Here is a 22057-nt window from a genome sequence, read left to right on the forward strand (position 1 = left end):
CATTTCTTCAGGAGGTATGTGTCTACCCTTTTTACCACGGAGTTTCTAGAGTTGGCAGTTAAGCATGAGATTCAGACCAACAAAACAGCCCTGTTTTTTCCTGGTTTTTACACTAGTCTACACACTTCCATAGAATGCCATTTCAAGACAGGTCTGTGGATTAAATTTTTTTTTCAGAGTTAGGCTACTTTAAGAGATAAAATTTGAGCATAGTGAACAAAATCATTCTTTTTGCCAGAAGAAACAATAAAGGAATATCAGGCATGAGAAATCTCATAGTAAGTCAATAGACATATATTACTGACATCATAAGAATCACTTTCCAAAAAAAAAAAAAAAAAAAGTACAAGTGACTGGGAAAATAAGTACTGGGAAAGAAGGTCATTGGTAATGATAGCCTTGGCATAGACCAAATAGTCATAAAATGACATGACCACAACTACCTAAGAGATTGCATTTGTTGTAATCGAATTGAGTGTGAGCAAGTATTAAAATATAGTACATGCTCAACTCTGTCCTGTTGATCTAAACATACACCCATAATTATATCTTACAACATCTTTGGCCATTTATCCCCTGTGGTTGGCAAAATAATAATCTTCAAGATGTCACATCTTAATCCCGGTGGCCTTTAAATATGTTATATATATATATATATATATATATATATATATATATGTATTTATGTATGTTTTTTTTTAAAGGAGAACTAAGGTTGTAGATGGAAATGAATCTGTGAACCAATGGAAGTTAAAATAAAGAGTTTATGTTGCCTCATCCAGGTAGCCAGTGTAATCAAAAGGCCCTTTAATGTGAAAGAAAGAAGACCAGAGACATGTTGTCATGAGAAATATTCCTAACTCTAAGCATTTGCAGGAAATGTTAAGCCAAGAATACTAGGAAATTTTGAAAAGATGCCAAGGATACTGTAGTTGATTTTTTTATTAACTCTGTGGGGCCAGCCACTCAGCTCCCAAATAAATACACATCCAGAGTCTTATTCTTATTGCATGCCTGCCCTTAGCTTGGCTTATTTCTAGCTAGCTTTTCTTAATTTAAAAAGAAGACCTTTTGCCTCAACTGTCTACCTTTTGTTTCTGGGCTTTTATCTTTCTCCTATATACCTTTTTTTCCCCCTTCTTACTCTGTGGCTTGCTGTGTAACTGAGTGGCTGGCACCTGGGGTCCTCCTCCTTCTTGCTCCTAGATCTCTCTCCTCAGATTTCTCCTCCTATTTATTCTCTCTGCCAGCCCTGACTATCATTTTTCCTGCCATTCTGTTGGTAGTTCAGCTCTTTATTAGACCAATCAAGTGTTTTAGATAGGCAAAGTAACACAACTTCACAGAGATTAACAAATGCAACAAAAAAGAATGCAACACATCTTTGCATCATTAAACAAATGTTCCACACATAAACAAATGTAACACATTTTTAACTAATAGTCTACAACAGGATACAGATGGGCTTCTTATAGCATTCAGGAAGTAGTACAGCTCAATAAGCACCTGATTGTAGCCCAACTGGATGAGCTTAGACTTCTGACACTCAAAAATGTAAGACAATAAATGTTTTATTTTAATCTATCAGCTTCTTGATAATTGTGTTTTACAGTAGCAATAAGAAATTAATGTGCCCACTAAAATTAATCTAACCTTCCCACAACAGCCCAGAGACCGCACCTTCTATCTATAGCAGAAAATTATTCTGTTTCAGTCATGTCACTAACTTCCAAGCAATATTTATTTGTAAGATAAATATTGTAATTTGACATGAGAAGCTTTTTAATAGAATTCTTTGTCAAAACAATTACTAAGACAGATATTACTAGACTTAATGACTATTTTAGTCATGATTATACAGTTATTTTAATTAATGTCAGTTTTGACACCAATTTAGCAGCAAAATGTATTTTTGAAATCCTCAAATAGCGCATGAGGTTTATACAGATTAATTTATAAATGTTATGAAGACAAGTCTGCTGTTTGCCATGATGTGGTCCCTGCTTTAAAAACAGGCAATGTCAGGAAATGAGGAAACGTTTAATGCTCCCATAGTAAGTGTGTTAATGATGGTGGGGGAGTGAAGGTGTATAACACTTTCAGCGGTTTCATCACGATCTTCAAAATGCCTTGACACAAATGCCAGACAGCAAATTGAGTTAGAAAAGAGGTTCATTCACATCTGGGAGTCTGAACAGTAGTGAAATCCACACCTCAGTACAACTATACAAAGGCTTAGCCCAGGAGGTGCAGAATGATGCAGAGTGAAGGGATCCAACTAAAGCTGGGCTTGAGAGACCAGCCAGGAAAGAGTTCTGGAGCCCTTTTAACTCTGCTTTGAAGGAAATTTAACTTTGTCTTGAGAATTAAAAGAAGTCATTGCAAGTTTTGTTAGAATGGTGCAGGTATGCTATAACTTAAACTTCATAACAAGGAAATAGCTCTGATGCCAGAGAGAAAGGAAGAAAGAACTGATGTGAAAATAAACAATTGAGCTGATTTTTGTTCATCTACGCAAGAAGCCAAGATTCACAGCATAAAGTTATTAACAATGAAGAATGAGAGAAGCAGGCAGCCTCAAGAAATATTTAGGAGATTAAAATTAGTTTGCTTTATATTTCAATAAAATAACGGTAATTTTAAGTTAAAACTAAACTGTTATTTACCATATAAGAAGAATGGGTGTGGGAAAATTGGAGATGTTCAGAGAAATAAATTTACTGTGTGCTTTTTAGGATTAATTTTATTCTAAATTATGTATGTCAATACATATGGATTTCTTCTTCCAGCCTTCAAGAAGGAGTAGAGTTCAGTATGTGCACATGAGTGACAGTGCCTTCTGGATCTGGAATCCTAGTGGCATGGTTTCAATCCATAACTAATGTTCTGAGAATCACAAGAACCAATGATGTAATCCCAGCCCATGTCTAAAGTCTCAAGAGCCTGCCATGCAGAAGTGTTCAACCCATCTCAAGACTGGAAGAGTAATAGCATTTTGTCTGACTTTTTATTCTATTCAGATCTACAGTGGATCAGATAGTGCCCACACACATCTGTGAAGTTTCTCATTCAGTGTACCAATTCAAGCGCTAATCACTCCCAGAAATATTCTCACAGTCATCACCACAAGTAGTGTTCACAACCTGTATTGAAATGCTTGTTCATTCTAGCTGATATAAAACTAACCATCATAACACAGTTGCTACATTCTTGTCCAAACATCTTGTTGGTTTTTCTGTGCATGGGTTGTCTTCCATTTCACTTTCTTAAGAACAGGAAGGAAATGGAAAAGCCCTCTATGTAGGTATCTCTTCATTGTTGAATCAAAAAGAAGACACCTTTAAGTAGGTAGGTTCTCCCATGAAGTCCTGCATAAATATCTGGGTGATATGTGATGAGGAGATATTGTCATTTACTGAGCTAAGTGAACAAGGGAAAACAGATTTGAGTAGAGGGAACTGAGAAGCCCTTGAGCACATTTAAATTTCTAGTTGCAAAGCTCAGAGCTTGCTTTCATAGTCTTAGGACTCAAGATTGAGACTGAAGCACAACCTATAAGACTGGGCCCCACTAAATGAAGTCACGGTGTTTGTTCAGAGGAAGTCTTTAAGCTACATTGCAAGAATGATTAGAAAAGAGAAATGGGGCCTTGGAGGAAGTTGCAGTCAATTCATTGAAGAGACAGAAAAGGAAAGGCCATGGAGGTAAGGAGCAAATCTTGAAGGAATCATATTCAAACGAATATGTTTGTGTATGGTGACCACATCCTATGTATGAACATTTGTATTTGTGTGGGCACACCTGCGTGTGGGGTAGGGGATTTACTCCTGCACATGTGTAGAAGCCTGAAATTTATATTGGACATCTTTGCAACCACTCTTTATTGATTGAGCATGAACTTTTTTTGAACTGGGAGCTCACCAATTCCAGGAAGTCTAGAGGGCCAGTGGATCTCCCTTATCTTCTCTCTCTGCCTCTTGCTTGCTGGAAATACAGGAGGCCACTTTACCTGTCTGGTTTTTACATGAGATCTCAGGGTACAAATCCTGGGTTTTGCATTTTCCCAGGAAGTCCTCTAGCCACTGAGTCATCCTCCCCAGCCCAAGATGATATTTGTAAGTGGAAAAGAGGTCAGTGGAACTAAAAGCTTCCCAGAGATCAAATAAGATAACAAATTCCCTAAAACATCAGCAATTAAACTTCATGATCACAATGGCTAATGAGGAAAAATCCTTGGGAAAGTTGTTGTGGAGATTTTTTGTTTATTTTATTATACTATTAATTTTTGATGGAAGATAATCTGAGTTCCCATATAGGGAGGTAGAAGACAGAGCAATAAGGGTAATCTAAGTGGGTACACATTTTAATTTACAGTGGTCAGGAAGCCGCTATGCTTCATTTAAATCTTTAAAGAGCCAGTGCAGCCAGCTACCTAGGTTATAGTATGGTCAGCAAAGCCCTCACCTTCTCCCCAACTATAACATTGTAGAATTGACTTTTCAACATCTACCTTTTCTTATTTATTATTGGCCATTCTGTGAAGAATGCATTTTCTGTATCCAAGTTAACTTTTTGCCATTCATTTGTTTGATATTCGTCAAAAGAGGAAAAAGGAAACATAAGGAATGTGCTATAAAAAAGACACAGTTTTTGAGCAAGATAATCTGAAATAGAGGTTCAGTTTACAAGGAACCATATCCTACTGGGGAAGAAATGTAGCTGAGCTAATAGAATACTGGTACCTGGCATGAAGTTAGACTCCTAACACTATATAAATCAGGCACTGGGGCTCATGCCTATACTCCAAAACTGAGAAGATCCTTAGCCACAGAAGGAGCAGAAGTACAAGGTCATCTTTATCTACTTATTGAGTTCAAGGCTAACCTGGGATACTTGAACCCTTGTATCAAAAATAAACAAACAAACAAAACAAAACAAAAACACCAAAATTCACACACACCTCACGAAAGGGAAATTTTCTGACTTCTATGTTTTCTCTTCATGCCTGCTGGTAAATCTTTTAAATGCCACAAATGGAAATATTGTAACATTTTCTACTCCAGCAAAATTTCAGTATAGTACGTTTTGTATAGTTTTTGTTGCCTAGTAGTACTTTTGTATGGAGGTTCTTCCAGGGTGACCTGCTGTACACAAAGAGGAAGAAAAACAAGATCAGACTCTTTTCTCAATACATTTTTATTTTAATTAAAATATAATTATTTCAATTTCCATTTCCCTTTCCTCCTTCCACTCTCTCCCATGAACCATCCCTCCTTACTCCCTCTCAAATTTTTGGCCCCTTTTCTTGATTTATTATTGATGTGTGTGCCTGTATATTGTATCTATATCTATATTACATATAGATATATAAATCCATAAATATATGATTACAACTTGCAGAGTCCATTTCATGCTGCTTGTATACACAAGGCTCCTATTTCCGAAGGAAAAAACAGAACTGTCAGGCTAGTCCTCTGCCTGTCTCAGTCCTGCCCTCTTGTGTGTAAGTGTAACACAGCAACTCTCATTTTAAATCAAAATACTTTGCAAACAGGGCCCCTTTATAATGCAGGTTTTATTCTGGGAGCCAATGATAACATTAGAGGACCCCTTATCACTATGAAAATTACTTAGAACTTTCTTTACTTATTCTAAAAGTTTAAATTCAATTTCCAAACTCCTCTGTAGGAAGACCAAAGAGTTCACCATAAAGTACAAATATTTGCATCACTGAAAAATAAATATCATGAATAATTTCTTTAGTGCACAATATTCAATTATTGATTCTGTTTGCCTCCAGCTTCTCCTTAGCATCTAGTGGTAAAACATTTAGGATACACTGACTTAGTTTTATGAGCATTATTTACAAAAGCACATTCTTTGCCATAAAAACCTGTAATGTTTCATTCCAAAGCTCTTATTTAATCTTAGTTGTCACTGAGAAACCTCAGGCTATAATTTCACATTTTATAACCTCAGGAAAACTGTCCTTATTAAATTACAGACAGGAGACAGTGCTTTATTCAGTTATTAAAATTGAAATTCCCTAAATCTCATTATATATTCTTACCATCTGCATCTTTTATGATTGTTGTCTAAAAACATTTTAAGGGAGTCTCAGCCCTGATGTAAATTCCCCAGATTTTACCATCTGATTTTGTGGTTTTTCAGGACAAAAGTTCTTGTCTTAATTTAAAGGAACAGTTACTCTATCGTGATGCCTGAGTGTAAATACTTTTCATATGGCCCAGAATGAAGCTTCCCATAATGAATGTGGATACAATAAAACATAAGCCACAGTAGGAATATTTGATAGAATTATATTTTAATGAAACACTTAAATCAATAGAAACTTATTGTAGCCTTTGATTATGAAACAACTGCCGCTTTTCTATTGAAAGTTAAATCATCATATCTGTAACTTGGGACATGGCTCCTTCGTTGAAGAGTCTGAAGCCCCATGTGCCCTGCTCATTTCATCAATGATCTGCTCCTTCTGAGTCTCAATGTGGGAAGTCATTATTGTATTTCAGCTTCTGCAGGGAGAGATCACATTAACCTCTTTCCCACTACTATAAAAAAAAAAAAATACCGTATAGCAGGTAATAGATAAAAGCCCACATCTTTTGCAGGCCAAAGGTCTAAAATCAGGTGGTTCACATTGTTAAGGACCCTGGTGGAGGCTTCCAACAGATGGGATCATGATGGAGGCATCTGCCAGAAGGATCGCAGGGTGAGCAGGAAGCCAGAGGGCAGGAGACCTCACTTCCTCTTTTGTATCAATCATTTTGCTCTCAAAGATAGAACTCATTCAAGAAGACCAACACTGGTTCCTTCTGGGGATAGTTATCTCAATGACCTCCCTTCTTACTAGATCCTACCTTTCAAAGGCTCCACTACTCTTGTTTGTTTTTATTCTCTCAAACAATACATCGCAACCACAGAGATTCATGGCCATCCCTTCACCTCTCCCACATACACTAAGACCAAGCACAAACGCTCACATCAAGGCTGGGTGTGGGACTAGGAGGAAAGGAATCCCAAGTGAGTCAGAGTCAGAGTCAAAATGAGTCAGAGATACCGCCACTCCCACTGGCAGGAGTCCCACAGCAGAAACACCAAGCTAACAATGATAACATATATGTAGAGGACCTAGTGCAGACCCATGCGGGCTCCGCAGTTGCCAATTAGTCTCTGTGAGGCCCCAGCCCTGCTTAGTGGATTCCACAGGCCATGCTCTACCGTGTCTTCACTCTGTCTGGCTCCCACAATTCCTTCTCCCCCTTTTCCACAGGTTTTAGAGGGCATGGACCTGATGGAGACTTCCAGCCTTGGCCTTCTCCTCTTAATGTTTGATCTCTGTATCCACTCCCTCTTCGATGATAACTGACGACTATTCTTAACAGAGCCAACTTTTCCAGACTTGAACTTTCAAGGGACCCAGTCAAACTCAGTAAGCTCCAACAAGGCATATATGGTAACTTAAGAGTTCCTCCAGTTTTGTCAAATCTAATGACCCTCCAAAATCTAAAGTTAGTTAAAAACAATGAACTTTCCATACAAATGACAATTCCGATTAATTTTTCCAATCTTTCATTACAAACACATGACTGATTAAAAAATCAACACCTTAAAAATTGTACACAGACTGCTGATTTTTGTTATCATTTTTTTTTTTTGAGATAGGTCTTTTCCTAAAACCCAGGCTTGTCTGGAACTAACTATGTATCCCAAGCTGTCCTCAGTTCATGGCAGTTCACCTACTTCAATCTGTCAAGTTCTGGGATGACAGATATTCTGATATGAGCCACCATGTCTGGCCTGAATGTTTTTCAATAAATGGATGAGTAATGTGAGCATTTTTACATTTTTGTAGAATGGGTTTTCTCTCATCTGATTGTTCTGACTGTTCATTCAAATTTCTGGCAAATGTAAATATATATATATATATATGTGTGTGTGTATGTATGTATACATATATATGTTTATGTGTGCATTTGTATGTATGTATGTATATATGAAACCTTATCAAATCCTCAAGTAACATATGCTTGCCACCTTGATTATGGAGAGTTAAGTAATGAGCTAACAATCCTACTCTTCCAGGATGTAAAAAGTGAAAACCATCCACTGGATATTCCAGCATCTCTGAGAACCTCATTAACACTGTTGATCCTTTAAGGGCCAGGGAAGCCATACATGATTTCATTCTTCCTCCAATGCATACAGATACATGTAATTGCTATAAAATCTTTACAGAATCATCCACCCAAAAGCTCAGTTACGTTAGAAAGGGAACAAATGTCAGGAGAAAAAGAATTAAGGCTATTTTATAATTAGTAAGCCAGAAGATGCCTAGTAAAGTCGTGTATAAAATTATTTTCTGAGACAATCTTGGATTTACTGTTGCTTGCATTATTACATAAGCAGCACACATAAGTATGATGGACACCTGTCTCATCAGATATAATTCCACCCTTATGCCACTTCAAATCCTTTCAGTTTTATATATATAGCTCAAAGGTTCTCTAAGCTCCACATTTCTCTGAACAGTTACAAATGTTTTTTAATATGATGGGATATGCAGGGAATGATCATGTATATAAAATATAGAACATATACATATATCCATGGGGATTTTTAAAGATATCTACATTAGGCTAGTAAAAAATGTGCTACTTCTTCATACTACATAATTCATACAAAAAATTAAAGACAGTCTTAAGAAAGGTACTCACTTCTAATTTATATGACTTTTAAATAACATGATTTTGCTTTTTCTCAAAATATTTTGACTTGACCCATGACTTTAAATGGTCTTAAAGTGTATTTTATGTTAATATGACTATAAATAAATCCTAATAATGCCTTTTAATGAAATTTTCTCTGAAAATTTAATATTTTACAGAGAATAAAATGTTGCAACAAACAGGAAAACTATAATTGTTTTTGAACAACTACAGTAATATTCTTAAAATCCAGCTGAGACAAACTCACTAACTCCTTAATTTGCTGTCTAAAACAACAGAAAAACTGGACAAGGGGACCAGAGAGATGGCTTGGTGAGTCAGAATGCTTGATGCAGAAGTATAAAGAACTGAATTTAAATTCTATCATCCATTCAATAAAACCTCACTTGGCCACATGAACATTGTAACCTCAGAACTATGGTGGGGCAGAGACAAGAGAGTCACTGGGGCTTACTGGTTGCCATCTTAGCTCCAAGCTCAATGAGAAACCCTGTCTCAGTGAGTAAAAGAAAATACTACACCCAACATCCCTCTATCTCCCCTCATACACTCAAAAAACCCACACAAATAGACCACATACTCCCATATATACAACAGAAATTAAATTAAAATTAAAAATTAAGATAGATTATGGCACATTAAATGTAAGTAGTCTGCAACTAACTGCACAGAAAAGCCCACTGCATTGTGCTATTCTGTTGTGACTTCATCTTTTATGCAACTATGTTGAGCGATATTGGAGCCTTTAAGAGGGACTAGTGCTCTCCCCATGGGAGTGAGTACTTATCCTCATGGAATCTGACTGTTCATTATAGGAGTTGATTGTGATAAAGGAAGCTTGACACTTTTGTCTTTCTGCCCCTCACTGCCTCTTGTACATGCCCGCTTCTTAATTTAGTTTGCCATAATGCCATTCAGTGCAAGCTCCTAGACAGAAGAAAAGCGGATGGCAGTACCATGGTCATTTGTTTCCATTCCTACAAACTGTGGGCTGTAAGCATTTTCCTTAGAGAGTGCCTAGGAGTGGCTGTATTGAAAGAGGAAAAAAAAATAAAATGGAACAAGATACCAACTATGTCTTAGTTAAGGTTTACTATTGCTGTGAGGAGATACTATGACCATGGCAACTCTTATAAAGAAAACATTTAACTGAGGGAGCTCGCTTACAGTTCAGAGGTTCAGTCCATCATGGCTGTGTGAAAGCAGATATGGTGCTGGAGAAATAGCCAAGTGTCCTACATCTTGCAGGCAACAGGAAGTTGACTGACACACTGGGCGGTATCCTGAACATAAGAAACCTCAAAGCATGCCCCCACAGTGACACACTTCCTCCAACAAGGCCATACCCACTCCAGCAAAGCCATACCTCCTAATAGTGCCACCCCCTATGAGATTATGGGATCATGGAGCTATGGGGACCAATTATATTCAAACTACCACAAACTACATACCATTCCCATGAACAGATTCAAACACACACTCATGAATAGGGTACAGGAAAAAGAATGAAAATATATCATGTGAACACTAATAAAAAGACAATTGGACTAGTGATATTAACAAACATGATCTCAAAATAATGACTATCAGTATAAATATAAATATGATCCTTTCTCAACCCATAAAGACAACATAATTAACAAACATTTATGTACCTGATGACAGGACATCAGAAAGCAGGAAATAAATAGCGAAAATAAATAGATGATAAATTTAAATTTCAAATACCATTTTCTTAAATGATAGAAAATTGAATTAAAAGGCTTTGGAAATTTGTACACTATAAACCCAAATTATATCTAATAATACAGAGATTTAGTTAGCCTTACAAAAATAGTATATTTTACAAATAATCAACTATAGTCCTTTTGAAATTCTTTTTCTTCAATAACCACAGATGAGGAGAACATACTTCTTAACTAATTCTATAAAGCCAATACCATCCTGATGTACAGCAAGCCAAATATAGTACAAGATATTAGAACTATGGACTGACAATTATAACTACAAAATATCCTCCATAAAATACTAAATTTACTTGCATATTTAAAAAGCTCTTAAATAACAAACAGAATTTATCCAAAGTACACAATCAATCTAAACTACATTTCATAGGATAAAAGATTCAACTGTCTGTTGAATAAATAGACCTAGAAACATACCAAGCAAATGCCAGAACTCCTTCACAATAGGAAAACACTGTTGAAAAACTAAAACTAGAGGTGTAGTTTCTCAAGTTTGTATCTGTGGGACACACATATAACATCATATTCATGTATGAAAACATCATATTCATGTATGAAAGGCTGTGAGTTTACTTCCAAGACTATGAACCAAATAAGGACCTCTGTTCTTCTCAATACTACATAACACGGTTGTGGACATTTTGGAACAATAAATAAGAAAGGAATAAAATAAATGATAGTCACTCAGATTAAGAAGTAAAATTACACATGCACACATATGTCTTGGTTGGGTTTTATTGCTGTGAAGAAGCACCATGACCGTGGTAACTCTTATAAAGGCAAACATTTAAATTAGGGTTAGCTTATAATTCAGAGGTTTAGTCCATTGTTTTCATGGTGGGAAGTATGTTGGCATGCAGGCAGACTTGGTCTGGGAGAAGTAGCTGAGAGTTCTACATCTGGATTTATAGGCAACAGCCAGAGGCTGAGACAAACTGGTCAGGGTTGAGCATCTGAGACCTCAAAGCCTGCCCCAGTGTTTTAGTTAGAGTTTCTATTGCTGTGAAGAGATACCATGACCACAGCAACTCTTAGAAAGGAAAATATTTAATTGAAGCTGGCTTACAGTTTCAGGGGTTTATTCCATTGTTGCCTTGGGGAGAAGCATGGCAGTATGAAGGCAGACACGGTGCTGGAAAAGGAGCTGAGAATTTTACATCTTCATCTGCAGGCAACAGGAAGTGAACCGTCTCCCACATTGGACACAACTTGAGCATATGAGACTTTACAGCCCACCCCCACAGTGACACACTTCCTCCAACAAGGCCACACCTCCTAGTAGTGCCATTCACTATAGGCCAAGCATTCAAACATGTGAGTCTATGGGGGCCATACCTATTCAAACCACCACACCTAGTGACACATTTCTTCCATCAAAGCCATACCGATTCTAGCAGGGCCATTCCTCCTAATAGTACCACTTCTTATGAGCCTATGGGGGCAATTTATTTAAAACCACCACATTTCACTCCCTGGTCCCCATAAGCTTTTATCCATATCATAATGCAGAAATGCATTAAGTCCAACTTTAAAAGTCCTCTATAATCTATAAAAGTCCAATGTCTCTTCTGAGACTCATGGCAATTTCTTAACTGTAACTCCCTGTAAAATTTAAATAAAAATGCAGGTCACATACAATGGCACAGGTAAAGGAAATACTGGACCAAAGCAAGAACAAAAATCAGCTGGGCAAACTCCAAACTCTGGAACTCCATGTCTGATGTCAGAGCACTATTCAGATCTCCAAATCCTTTCAGCTTTGTTGGCTGCAACATACTTCTTTCTCTTGGACTTGTTCCTATCCCTGTTAGCAGTTTTCCTCAGCAGGTATCCCACGACTCTGGCATCTCCAACACATTTGGGATCTCCAAGACAATCCAGGTTTCACCTTCATAGCTCTTTACAATGGCTTCTCTAGGCCTCCAAGAAGGGACATCCACGGCACATACCTAGCCCCATTGGTTTTCTTTAGACTGAGAGGGAGATTCCATAACCCTTTCTTCTATTTCTGACTCTAAAGCTGAAACTGTGTGGCTGATGCCATCAAGTTCTGCTGCTTGCTGGGACTGGAACATGGCCCCCTCCTTCAATTACATCTTCACCAGCTTTCTGTTTTTGATGGTTTTCTTCATTGTCTATGTTTGGTTGTCCTGAAACTTGATCTATAAAACAGACTGGCTTCAAACTCAGAGATCCACATACTTCTGCCCCCTGAATGCTTGATTAAAGGTGTGAACCACCACACCTAGCATTAAACTTTTATTTAATCTGTTTATTTCCTTGAATAAAATGGACTTAGCTCCATTCCAATTCCTGGTGCTCCTTTTCTCCTCAATCTGTACATTTTGTATTTTTCCTTGCTCAGCTTGTTCCTTTTCATTATAAAGCTACATAAGCATGAGCACTAGTATCTACTTGGCAGAGTTGATACTGGTCTGTTTTGAGCTTTCCTCTGCCAAAACAATTAACCCAAAACTCTTCAATTTAGACTCAGGCAGATTTCTTGGACAAGGACAAACAGCAACCACCCTTCTTCACCAAATATCCTAAGACTGATCTGTAGGTTACACATTATATTCTCCTCTGAAACCTTTGAACTGGGTACCCATAGTTCAGTTCACACTCAGCACCACTGTATTCCATGCTCCTACTAGTATGGCCTGTTAAGCCCCATTAAAGCATTCATCTGGTTTCCTAACCCAAAGTCCCTAAGCACACATTCCTCCAAACAAAAGCATAGTCAGGCCTATCATAGCAGTAACCCAATCCCTGGTATCAATATCTGTTTTAGTTAGGGTTTCTATAGCAATGAAGAGACATCATGACCATGGCAACTCTTATAAAGGAAATACTCAATTGAGGCTAGTTTACAGTTCATAGGCTTAGTCCATTATTATCATGATAGGAAGCATGGTAGCAGGCAGGCAGACATGGTGCTGCAGAGGTACCTGAGAGTTCTATATCTGGATCCACAGGCAGAGGAAGAGACTGAGACACACTGGCTGGGCTTGGGCATCTGAGACCTCAAAGCCTGCCTGCAGTGACACACTTCCTCCAAAAAGCCATACCTACTCCAGAAAGTCCACATCTCCTAATAGTGCCACATCCTATGAGCCTGTGGTGGCCATTTCTTTCCAAACACCACACACACACACACACACACACACACACACACACACACACACACAAAGAGAGAGAGAGGGATTGATCTCTCTCTATATATATATATATCAAAATATATATCTGTGTGCATAATATATATATAGATAGATAGATAGATAGATAGATACAGATATAGATATATAGAGAAAGGAAAAATAGATGATAGATAGACAAATATGTATTTGAAGATGTCTTGCTCTGCACATGAAAATTTCTAAAAGAAATCTATATCCATGTACACATACATTCAGTCACACGCAAAACACCATTAGACACTGCAAACTAATTCAGCAAGGTTGCAGGATACAGTCTTAATTACATAAAACATTGTGTATGCATTGCATTTGCATATACAAACAAATAGCAACAGAAATATAAAGTTAAAGAAACAATTCCAGTAACAGTAATAGCATTAAAGTAGAGCCCATAATAATTTCACCAAGAAAGTTTACAAACCTTGTACTGAGAACACACGAGATTGATAAAATTTTAAGAGAAGCTAAGTAAGTAGGATGAATGTCTTGTGTTCATGGTTTGAAGAAGTGCTGCCCATTTTCCCCATTGTCATCACCAAAATATTTGAGGGAATAAATGAAAGAACAAAAGGTTTATTTTGGTTCATGATATTTGCTATTATGATGCAGGAAGGTGTAGCAAGGGTGATCATCTCATTGTAGAAGACAGCCAGGAAGGAGAAAGGGACAGGACACTCCTCAGGAACTGCCCCAATGACCTACTTTATCAAGTGAAATCCCCACCTCCTAAGTTGCACCAGCTAGAGAGATACTTCATATCCAAACCATAAAGGATGGGCAGCACAGTGAGATGGCGCTGCTCTTTACACTGATCTGCACATTCTCAGTAATTACTGTAAAATCCTGATGGCACTTTTTTTTTCAGAACGGCTCGCAGCTGCTCCTGAAATACATATGGAAATACAAGCCATCCTAAATAGTTTAGTCAAAACAGTCTTCAGAAAGAACAAACATGGAAGATGTGCATTTCCATATTTTAATCCTTGCTACAAAACTATCATAAACAACATATTGTTATTCTTACATAAAGATAGACACATAGCTCAATAGAATAGAATTGAGAACCCATGCATCAACGACTGAGAGATTTTTCAAACATTACATCAGGACCATTTCATGAAGAAAGAATCATCTTTTCAAAGCGGGTGTGAGACAACTCAGCATATAAAAGGAGAAAGCTAGTTGTACCCTTGTCACATATTATATTTAGCAATTATCTCAAAGATCTCAATGTAAATAGCTAAAACTATCACTTGTAGAATGAAAGACAAATGTAAATCTGCATGTCCATGAATTAGACAGTCTCCTCAGACAGTATACCAAGAACATCAGACAGTGAAAAAAAAAGATAGATGTCGATACATTTTATTCCATTTAATTTAAAAATGTTTTCTACTACAGAGCACACTATCAAGAAAGTAAAAAGACATACCATAAAATGAGAAACAGTATTTATATATTCCGTATCTAATAAGGGTCTAGTATGGATGATGTATTTTTAAAACAAACAAAAAAGCTAACTTGCTGGTTATAGTGACACAAATTTGCAATATCAGCATGTGGAAGGCAAAAGCACCTTACCTCTGTGAGTTTGAAGCCAGTCTGTTCTAAAACATGGATTCAAACCATCCAAAAATACATAGTGAGACCCTCCCTGTCTCAAACAAATAAATGAAACACTCTTACAATCCCCAAATAAAGAAAATATCATAATTTTAAAAGTAACATGAGATTTTAGAAGATAGTTCTTTGAAGATGATGTAGAAACAGCCACTAATGACAGAAAAGGATGTTCAAACATCATCAGTCTTTAGAGAAAGTGGGATCAAAACTTCATTCTAAAGTACCTCATTCCAAATGTTTCCTTTTATTACATCCTTTGTACATTTAAATCCCTTTGCAACATTATTTGGTAGCTTTCCATTCTCACTGCATCTCTATCTTTCATGTGCTAATTTATATATGAGGTCAGTTAATGTTGAGTTTCAGTCTTCCTAAAGAATACATATTTAAACTGGGGTTCTGTCTTAGGGTTTCTATTGCTTCAAAGAAACACCATGACCAAAAAAAAAAAAAAAAAAAAAAAAAAAAAAAAAAAAAAAGCAAGTGGGGAGGAAGGTTTTTTGGTCTACACTTCCACATTGCTGTTCATTACTGAAAGAAGTCATGACAGAAACTCAAATAGGGCATGATCCTTGAGGCAGGAGCTGATGCAGAAGCCATGGAGGGGTGCTGCTTCTAGGCTTACTTGCCCTGGCTAGCTCACCCCACCTTCTTATAGAACCCAGGACCAACAGCACAGAGATGGCACCAACCACCATGGGCTGGGCCCTTCCCATTGAACACTGAGAAAATGCTGTAATAACTGTATTTCACAGAGCCTCTCAACTGTGACCCCTTCCTCTCTGATGATTCTATAGCTTTTGTCAACTTGACATACAAAACCAGCCAATATAGATTCTAAAGCTATCCATTATGACTACAAGACTGATTTTTCTTACTTCATCCAATAAACCATCATTTAAATTTAAATAAACAGAAGAGTCAGTTAAAATATCCAATGGCTGAGAAATATCTACTAAAAGCTGATTGATTAGAGCCAGATTAAACTTTTGAGCTGTATAACCCTAAGTGGGTATAGTCTTTTTTTGAAGCATGTGGAATTTGTGTGTATGCTCTTTGTGCTTGTTAAAAGCCATCTATAAAAGCATTAAAAGCATCTGTATAGGATTTTAAAATGTAACTTTAGGCAATACCCAGGAAGTATTTTTATAAATTCTTAAAAGGGCATTTTTTTTTTTATAGCTCTCAAGTAATATTTTAATTCAACTTGCCAAATGTTAACAGTGTGGAACAAACAACTTACCTGCATTTTATTTAGTGTAAAAATAATTTTTGTAGGCTCTTTAGCAGTAAGGGATTATTTCTATGAGCTACCACCTTAGCAGCCACATTATTTAATAAGCTAATATCCTTCTGTTTCAAGTGTTACATTTTTAAATAATTTAACCAAGAATTTCCAGAAAGTAGCTTAAGAGCAAAGCCAAATCCTCAGTAGTGATAAACAGATAAGAGTGTACCCAAAGATATTATAAAGTTTGTTCTTTTAGTTTACTTACCATGAAAAATCAAACATTTATTTAAGCATTAATTAGATGATCAAGAGAAGAGAACATCCTTTGTGTTCCCCAAAATATTGTGTACCCTAATAAAGTTATCTGGGGTCAGAGAGCAGAAAAGCCACAACATTAAACATACAGTTACACCATGGCACTCACACCTTTAATCCTAGCATCCCAGAGACAGAAATCCCTCTGGATCTCTGTGAGTTCAAGGCCACATTGGAAACAGCCAAGCTTGGTGACACATGCCTTTAATCCCAGGGAGTGATGGCAGAAAGCAGAAAGATATATAAGGCGTGAAGACCAGAAACTAGAAGCATGTGGCTGGTTAAGCATTTTGGCTGGTTAAGCTTTTAGGCTTTGAGCAGCACAGTTCAGCTGAGATGCATTTGGATCAGGACTGCTGTGGATATCGCTCTGTATAAATAAAGTTCTGATTGGCCAGTGGCCAGGCAGGAAGTATAGGCGGGACAAGAGAGAAGAGAATTCTGGGAAGTAGAAGGTTGGAGAGAGACACTGCCAGCCGCTGCCATGAAAAGCAACATGTAAAGACACCGGTAAGCCACAAGCCATGTGGCAAAGTATAGACTAACAGAAATGAGTTAATTTAAGATAGAAGAAGTAGATAACAAGAAGCCTGCCATGGCCATACAGTTTCTAAACAATGTAAGTTTCTGTGTGCTCTCTTGGTTGGGTCTGAGCGACTGTGGGACTGGAGTGTAAGAGAGATTTGTCCTGACTGGGCCAGGCAGGAAAACTCTAACTACAAATGGCGTCCAACGTGTTGGCAAGAGTTTCCACCTAAAATCTGAGAAAAAAGATTCTAAGACGGAGCTAAAAACAGCTTCCTAATTGTCTCTCTCAAGGTAGCGACATCCTGCCAGTTTGAGCTACTACACTATGGCAGGTTCCTGGCGTGTGCATCTGACCTGCAGTGCAGCGGGAATGAGGAGTCTATAAGCGGCACTTTACTCTGCTGCGTGGTAGATTTAGTCTTTGCTAGTTTAAAAAAAAGAAAAAAAAAGTTTCTGGGCTATGCACTGCTTTGATAGAACTGCTTCTGATAGTTGATGGTACACATGGCTCCAGACCCAGAGCTGGCGGTAAAACTGTACCACCGCCATGTTGGGAAGCTGAGGTGGGCGGAGCCAGCAGCCACAGTGGTGTTTCAGTCTTACAAAGATGGATATTACACAGAAAATCTGGTTTATGTTGTCTTTGGGATTTTTAACTGCAGAAAAAGATTTGATCGTAAAAGCTGTTGAGTTAAACAAATATGTAAATTTTAAAGGTACCTTGACTTCAAATTTTGGATATAAGGCTATGTTGCTTTGGAAAAGAGTCTCTGCTTTTGTTTCCACAGAAAGCCAGAGGCTGTGGATTTGTTCCAGATTAAGATACATCAGGTTTGATCAGCCAAGACCACCTGAAAGGTCTCCGATGACACCATAGCCCAGATGATCCGACATCCAAAATGGTTTCAAGGCAACTGGCTCAGAGGTTCACCCTAATGGACTACTCCATAATCCTAAAATTTTCTTTGTGTCCCCATAAGATACAGCGCCCCCTCCAGCAGGAAGTAGTAAGAGAAACTACGCCCACATTCCCCAAATTATCAAGCTGGCTTTGGAGATGGAATTGGCTCACTCCTTCTCTAAACCCAGACATATTGCTAAAAAAAAAAAAAAGGTTAAGAGATTCTTGTGTCCCAAATCAGAAGAGCCCTCTGGTGTGGGACAGAGAAAAACCAATATTTTTATTTAAAGCAGTTTGATTATAAATGAGATCTCTTTCTAAAAAAGAAAAGGGGATATGATACAGATATAATAGGATGAAAGGGTAGATTAATGAACTTACTTCTAAAGAGCAACAACTTGTTTAAAATGTTTTACATTGGTATAGATTTTAGTCTATTGATACAAACTTAAAGTTAATTTTGTTATACTGTGTGTATATTTCTAATCGTGTTTAAGGTATTATGTTTATATAGCTCATTTAAATTGTAATGGATAATTAAAAATAGATTAATAATTAGTCATCTATGATAATCATACTCGTATCCATGTTACTTAAGTCTTCTAGATATACATAGACATATTTCAGATAGATAGGTAATCTTCAAATACTTTAAAGACCTACAGAATATGGCATTTAAAATACTTTTAAAATTTAGACTTTCTGGACAGTGAGACATGTCTGCTCCTGGCAGCACCAATTTACTTCAGAGAGGAGGATGGGCATTGAAGACACTTCATATCTTATCTTCCTTCACCTTTGCAAAAATAGCCATTTGGGCAAGAAACTGTTCTTGCCTGGACTGCTTGATCGACTGGACATACAGGACCCATAAAAAGGTGACCACTAAACTTTGCTTGACAAAATGGTCCTTCAGGTTCCTGCTTCGCAGATGGTCTGAGGGTAGTGGTGTTTACAACTAATTGATCACAAGAATCTTGAAAAATGTTTACATCCTTCTCCTGTTTCTCAGGTAATATTATATACTTCTGAGGTCTTTGATGTGGTTGAAGACTAGATAGTTATAATTTTGCTTAGTTATGATAAAAGATAAGTTAGATATAAAACCTTAGACTCACAAATATAAGATAGATAGGATATCTTCTTTAATATTGTAACTGTAATTCTTGCTTGATAATTGTTTTGTTATATGTAATTGTACTATGTAAAAGTTAAAACCTTCCTTAAAAAAAAAAAGAAAAGGGGAAGTGCTGTGGATATCACTCTGTATAAATAAAGTTCTGATTGGCCAGTGGCCAGGCAGGAAGTATAGGCGGGGCAAGAGAGAAGAGAATTCTGGGAAGTAGAAGGTTGGAGAAAGACACTGCCAGCCGCTGCCATGAAAAGCAACATGTAAAGACACCGGTAAGCCACGAGCCATGTGGCAAAGTATAGACTAACAGAAATGAGTTAATTTAAGATAGAAGAAGTAGATAACAAGAAGCCTGCCATGGCCATACAGTTTCTAAACAATGTAAGTTTCTGTGTGCTCTCTTGGTTGGGTCTGAGCGACTGTGGGACTGGCGGGTAAGAGAGATTTGTCCTGACTGGGCCAGGCAGGAAAACTCTAACTACACAGGACTCAAAGGCGTCCAGCCTGAGGAAACAGGACCAGCTGAGGACTGGCAAGGTGAGGTAGCTGTGGCTTGTTCTGTTTTTCTGATCTTCTAGCAATCACCCCAATAGCCAGCACCAGGTTTGATTTTATTAATAAGACCTTCTAAGATTCTTGCTACAATCCTCCAAATAATGAATGACTAATACCTCTAGAAATTTAAACAGCATTGACTTAGTACTTTATGCCCTACTTGTGATTGGGCTTGTTTTAATTTTTTTTTTTTTCACCTATGAAGGGACCATTGATATTTGTAGCTGAAGTTTTCCTGATCCTGCCTGGCCAATGGTCAGGACAAATCTCTCTCACCCACCAGTCCCACAGCCAAGTAAACACACAGAGACTTATATTACTTATAAACTGTATGGCTGTGGCAGGCTTCTTGCTATCTAGTTCTTTTATCTTAAATTAACCCATTTGTATTAATTTATACCTTGCCACATGGATTGTGGCTTACCAGTATCTTTACATGTTGCTTGTCATTGCAGTGACTAGCAGAGTCTCCTGACTCAGCCTTCCTGTTCCCAGAATTCTCTTATAAATAAAGCAACAACAACAAAACCAATTCTTAGTAAGGGACCTTTAATATTGAGTTATTCCTGCTACAGGGAAAAAAAAAACATTTAAACAAAATCAAGCAAACAAACAACAAGAAAGTTGTAAGCTCTGGGCCAGCTGTGTTAGCTCATGCTACGGGTGTGGCATTCAGCAAGTCTCTCTTTGAAACTCAGTTGCTGCCACTCTTCCTGGGCAGGCCCTTAGCTGAAAGAGCTGGTGCAGCCAGAGAGCTCTGTGTTCCAGCTGACATTAAGTTTTCCCAATCTTTTGGAATAATCTTATTTTGAGTAGCCCAATTATTTAAAATCTGCATGACATAGGACGAATGTAATTCACATGCCACCACTGCTTCTTTAAATTGCTTTAGGTCTGTCATCCCCACCAGTTTCCAACTAATCTGAACATAAACATTTCCCATTTTTTATGTCAGGGAGATCCATTTTTTTTTTCTTGATTAAACACTTTCCCATTTTCCACCGGGAAAGGCCCTTTTCCTTGACTTATTCTTTGTCTCAAGAGCCTTCCTATTTGTACATAGTTCTGCTCCTGAGATGGGAAATTTCCCAGGTCCCTACCAAATCCTGGAGTCTTGAAGCAACTGTTACCTCCAGTCTTAGAGTGTCTTGATCCCTCTCTTTTCTGAGCCTATCACATTGGGCACCGAATGTCAAGTGTTCGGTGTTGCATCAGATCATCTAAAGAGAGAGTGTCACTCCAAGATGAATTCCAGGCCCTCTGGCATCAGGGAGGAACAGTTTCTGTGAACTGAACCTCAAACAGGATATTTATTGATGTTACACAAAAGTTGGTTTTTGGGTAAACAAGTTCCTCATACCAAAGTTCCTGATCTAATCTATATATTTTTGAAGGAAAGCATCATGCCAGCCCCCCCTCCCCCACTTCAGTCCTTAATGTGTATTGTTTTCAGTACCCAGGAATTCAAAAGCTCCAGGTGTGCCAGGATAGTCTTGTGATCAGTCATGTAAAGGTTGCAAAGTTCTTGTGGAAAAATAACTCTATAGATAACAGAAATCAATGTTTTCCACAATGATTTTTCAAGGTCAAAGTACTTCTGGAAAACAACTATTCATTACAATGTTTACCCTAGATACAGTGAAAACAACTATTTCATTCTAAGGTTTAACCCAGGTACAATGATTCTACTAGATTCCTACAACAAGTTTCAACAAGTTAGACTGTTGAAAACACTTAGGAAAAACTATCAGGAAAAACTATCGAGGAGAAAAATATGTTATTCATGCGCCAGTAAAACTGCAATAATACACAATAAAAATTCTTTTGATAAAAGCTGATAGTCCTGAAAACAGTTAACAATTGCTTTTAAAATTAGCTTAAGTCAATGAGATAATAATAACCATTGTCATTGTCATATTGAAACTGTTCTTTTGAGTTCACATAAGAGCAGAACAAGACTGCTATTTGACCCAGTCTGGATTTACAGTGAGGGTACATAACTTCAGTAGTCTAAAGAAATAGCACACTATATTTAATCTTAATTTTGGAGTATCTAGGGAAACAGGATCCTGAATCAGCT

Source organism: Onychomys torridus, chromosome 10 (assembly GCF_903995425.1).
Source record: "Onychomys torridus chromosome 10, mOncTor1.1, whole genome shotgun sequence".
NCBI lineage: Eukaryota > Metazoa > Chordata > Mammalia > Rodentia > Cricetidae > Onychomys > Onychomys torridus.